The sequence below is a fragment of the Strix aluco genome, chromosome W (genome assembly GCF_031877795.1).
Source record: "Strix aluco isolate bStrAlu1 chromosome W, bStrAlu1.hap1, whole genome shotgun sequence".
NCBI classification, from domain to species: domain Eukaryota; kingdom Metazoa; phylum Chordata; class Aves; order Strigiformes; family Strigidae; genus Strix; species Strix aluco.
In genome coordinates this window covers 4,994,015-4,999,047 of record NC_133970.1, presented here as the reverse complement: position 1 = coordinate 4,999,047, position 5,033 = coordinate 4,994,015, and positions in this window count along the sequence as shown.

Below are 5,033 nucleotides of genomic sequence, written 5' to 3'. Positions count from 1 at the left end.
AGTCTCTGTAGCCTCCTGGACTCGGGCCGGACCATAGGGTTGGTTTTGACCAGTTTTTAGGGCTGTCTTCCTATTCCATCAGGAAGCGTTCCCTCACAGCTTCCATTAATCAGGGTTTCCATATTGTTCTGCTCTCTGGCCCATCGACTAGGATCTATTATCCTATTCAATCTTAGTTATCTTTTAACTAATGGGCCTCTAGCCCCTAGCCTGATCTCTAAGTCTTCCATCTTTATCTCTAAACTAAGTTATACCTTCATTTCTTGAGTGCCTAATTTCTATATTCTATTTTAATTTCCTAGCTCCTCATCTCACTACCCAGTGAGTTAATTGATCTACTATTACCAGTAAATATTTGCATCTCCTAACTTTCGGTAGTTCTGTGAAATCTATTTGGATCCTTTCATTCATTGCAGAAATTGTTTTGCTGGTAGAAATACATGACATACGTTCAGTTTTCTCAAACATATTGATTTTAGGGTCACATTCATTAATATTTGTGTCACCAGGTAAAAGATCAGAGTGCCTGCTTTTTATCCATGATGTGCCATTAATGGTATGCACTGAACAGCTATCAAGATCTTTCTTATTGTTTGTGGCTCGAATACTTAACTGGTTTTCATTAATCTCTTTTACACTGTACCTATCGCCCAAAAGTTTTGTTTCAATTCTGGTCTGGTTTGCAGAGTCCTCTGCAATTCTCCTTGTATCCCTATTGTCTAGAAGGATCCACTTCCCATTCACCACAGTGGTCCCCAATTTTTGAGTCTCGGTTAACTCCTGAGGGTTATATATCTTTTTCCTATAATCTGCTTCTTGTTCCATTACATATAAACAACCTTTTGCCTTCAGATAATTCAGTTTGTTCTAGATCAGGTCTTATCTTTGTTTGTAATTCTATTGCTTCGATGCAACTGTGACTTAATTCACCCCTAGGATCTCCATATAAAAACTGAGCAGGGTTTTGAGCACCGGTTACTCTCAGTTCTAATTCTGGTGCTCTCATTAAGACAGTCTCATATTTCAATAGCCGACTATCAGTGAGCCATTTCTCAGCCTTTTGCTGCAGTACCCCACGCACATCATGAGGGGAAAACACTGTGATAATCGCTCCAAAAGTCACCTTTCGTGCCTCTTCAATCAGTAAGGCTGCTGCTACTAAAGACTGTAAGCATGTTGGCCAGCCCCTGCTTAAGGGATCTAATAATTTTGAAAAATATCCAATTGGTCTCTTACTTCCAGCCTAATCTTGGGGCAGAACCCCATAAGCAGTTTGATTTGAGGTAGTTATAAATAATTGAAAAGGCTTTTTAACATCCAACAAACTTAGCACTGGAGGCTCAGCCAGTGTTTCTTTTAGTTTCTGAAACCTATTCTCATCTCTTCTAACACGCACCTCCTGCGCTTCTCTTAACAATTCCTGTAGACCCCGCTCTTGCCAATCATCGAATTTTTCTAACTTCTTTCTAATATCTCCCCATAATTTGGTCACGAATTGAGTTTTTAATAAAGCCTCCCCCACCGGGGATGCAGGGTCTACTCCCGAATACATTCGTAAATTTTTTTTTTTTTTTTCCTCCTCGCTCGCCGCTTTATTCCCCGGCCGGGCTCCTCCAGCAGCGCGCTCAGACCGGAGCGCTCGGCGCAGCCCCCGCGGGGGCGCAGCCGCGGCCGGGCCCCCTCCCTGCGGCACCGCGGGGGGGCCGCGTCCTGGCGCGGGGTCGTGCCGCGGTCCTAGGGGCCGCCCGCCGCCGCCAACGCCTCCCCAAACCTCTGCCCCACTATTTTCTAATTGTTTCTGCTTTTCTCGATTACGGGTTCGGCTAGCTGGTGGAGGGGAAGCAGCGCTAGGTTTTGGTTCCTCGTGCAGGAGTTTAAGATACAACCCCTTTGTTTTCTGTGCATAAGCCTCAATCCATAGGCGGCAATACCCAGTCAATCCCAAAAACTTTCTTAATTCTTTCTTAGTTCCAGGGAGCGGTAGATTAATTATCCCTTGAATCCTTTCGGGATTTATTTTTTGCCTTCCTTCTGTAATTAAATGGCCCAAATACTTAACTTCATTTTCTATATATTGGATTTGGCCTTTGAGACCCTTAACCCTTGTTTTCCCAGAAAATTAAGGAGTCCATCCGTGGCTATTTTCACCTCAGACTGCCCCTCCCCTGAGAGTAAAATGTCATCCACATACTGTAGTAACATGTCCCCTTCAGGTGGCTTAAATTGTTCCAGAGTTTGTTCTAATATCTGCCCAAATAAATTAGGGGATCCTGTAAATCCTTGAGGTAGAACAGTCCACCTCAACTGTTGTTTGCGCCCTGTCTGGGGGTCTTCCCATTCAAAGGTAAATAAATCCCTACTTTCCGGATCCAATGGGCAAGCCCCAAAAGCATCCTTTAAGTCTATAACACTGAACCATCTGTGTCCATGTGGTATTTTACTCATCAGAGTATACGGGTTTGGTACCACAGGATATCTCTTTTTGACTATTTCATTTACTTTTCTTAAGTCTTGTACTAATCGATAAGAACCATCCATTTTTCGAACTGGCAAAATGGGGGTGTTGAAAGGGGACATACAGGGTTCCAGCAGTCCATCCTTGAGCAACCCCTCAATTATTGGTTGAAGACCTTTCCTCCCCTCTGCTGAAATCGGATATTGTTTCTGTCGTACTACGTCGTGTCCATCCAATAGGGTAATTTTTAAGGGGGGGATTTTTAGTCCTCCCCTATTACCCTCTTTGACCCACACGATGGGGTTTATATCTGCTTCATCTTTCTCTGTCAGAGTATTCATAGTAATAGTCATACACATTCCTTATAAGTGTGGATTTGTAATCCTAGTTGTATCACCAAATCCCGGCCCAGAAGATTACTGCCTGCCTTTGGGACATATAACAGTTGTCCCATAACTGTCCTATTTTTAAATCTCAAACTGGTAGCTTTAAATACAGAAACCGTAAACCCTTCCCCTTTTATGCCGGCCACTGACGCCCATTGGTCCGATAGCTCCAACCCCAAGGGAATATAATTTAAAGAAGTCCTGCTTGCCCCGGTATCAACTAAGAATATCACTTCCTCCTCCCAGGGTCCCACCCTCCAATTTATAAAGGGCTCTTGGTGGGATCTATAGCTAAAGAGCCCCTGACTCCTCTATTCTATGTCTTCAAAGTTCATGATTGGAATTACTTTAACTCTGGGCATTCTCTCTCAAAATGCCCCAGTCTCCCACAACGAAAGTTTAAGTCTTGACATAACCAGTTCTCAGTTGACCCATATTTTGGCCAAAAAGCCTTACGTGCCAAAATGGGCTCCTTTGTCCACACAAAAACACAATAATGTATCATTTTCTTTTTGTCCTTCCCCTTTGTATTCGGAACATTCCTCCATTGTATCAACATTCTCCCCAACGGACTGTCCGGGGGAATGTTTTCAGGGACCTTCCCTGAATTCCCACTAAGCCTAGCCTTTTTGTTCCCCCTTTTTTTTTTTTTACCTGAGACTTCTGGTCGTTTTCCTCGTGGCACAGCAGAACCGCCACTGCGGACTCCGCCCTCAGCCCGTACTAACGTACGGCTCACTCGCTCCCACCCACCAGAATCTCCCAGACCACCAAGGCAGTACTTAACAGTCCAATTTTCTTACCTTGGTCCATGCACAGAGTTGCCTGGTCTAGGTCTAACAGAGCTTTCCGGGGTTCATTTTATTTTTTTTTTTTTTTTTGTCCTTCTGCCCCCAGTGGTTCACAAGGCCCGTCTATATTATCAGTCTCAGGATCTCAGTCGGTCCCCGTGGAGTCACCGTCGATGATTCGCGAGACCGTCGAAATCAACAGGGCGCGCCTCCTCGCCCTCAACGGTGGAGACTCCCAGGCGACGACTTCGCTCCCGGACAAGCCCCCAAATTGTGAGAAACGCTCAGTTGCCAATTATCAACGGCTCAGACAGGATGTGGTGTGAAGCACTCTTTATTACGTTCTTGCAAGACCGGGCGCCCCCATCAGGTGGACGCACCTAACAGCCATCGTGCAATGGTTTATATCCCTTTCTCCCGACCGCAAGTTCCCTCATCCCACAGGGGATAACATAATCTGGAACGTGGGTACTAATTGTGGCCCTGGCCAACAGGAGAGCCAATTACCCTCAGGAGAAGCCATATGTTGGGGTTCCCAGAGCCCACTGCCTCCTAAGGAATCAGTCCCAAATCATTCTTGTGGGAAAAAAAAATGGCTATCCACTTGTAAGGGAAAGAATGTTGTTTTCGCATAATAAGCCTGATGGGAAGGGCAGGAGCGATTCACCAAAGCAATCAACAAGAGCAATTCACAACCATTGAAATCCCTGGCCTAGGGCTAGAAGACAAGTGGTCTTTTTGTCAACCGTGATGACCCAGTACTTGGAACTGGCTTTAGATGGATGCAGACTTGGGGAACCTGAATTTCGAACTTTTCCCTCTTAGTACGCTTGCGTGATGAGCTCATGCATATTAACTTCTCTGCCCTGGAGAAAGCCAAGGTTCATTTCCATGAACATGCGACGTATGAACACATACATGAAGGGGCGTATCGGTAGGCGGTTCGGGAAGTCTGTACACCCTGTAGTACTCAGCCAATGAGGAATCAGGGGAGGGAACTGGCGGTCGGGAGAAAGGGATATAAACCATTGCACGATGGCTGTTAGGTGCGTCCACCTGATGGGGGCGCCCGGTCTTGCAAGAACGTAATAAAGAGTGCTTCACACCACATCCTGTCTGAGCCGTTGATAATTGGCAACTGAGCGTTTCTCACAATTTGGGGGCTCGTCCGGGAGCGAAGTCGTCGCCTGGGAGTCTCCACCGTTGAGGGCGAGGAGGCGCGCCCTGTTGATTTCAACGGTCTCGCGAATCATCGACGGTGACTCCACGGGGACCGACTGAGATCCTGAGACTGATAATATAGACGGGCCTTGTGAACCACTGGGGGCAGAAGGACAAAAAAAAAAAAAAAAAATAAAAGGAACCCCGGAAAGCACTGTTAGACCTAGACCAGGCAACTCT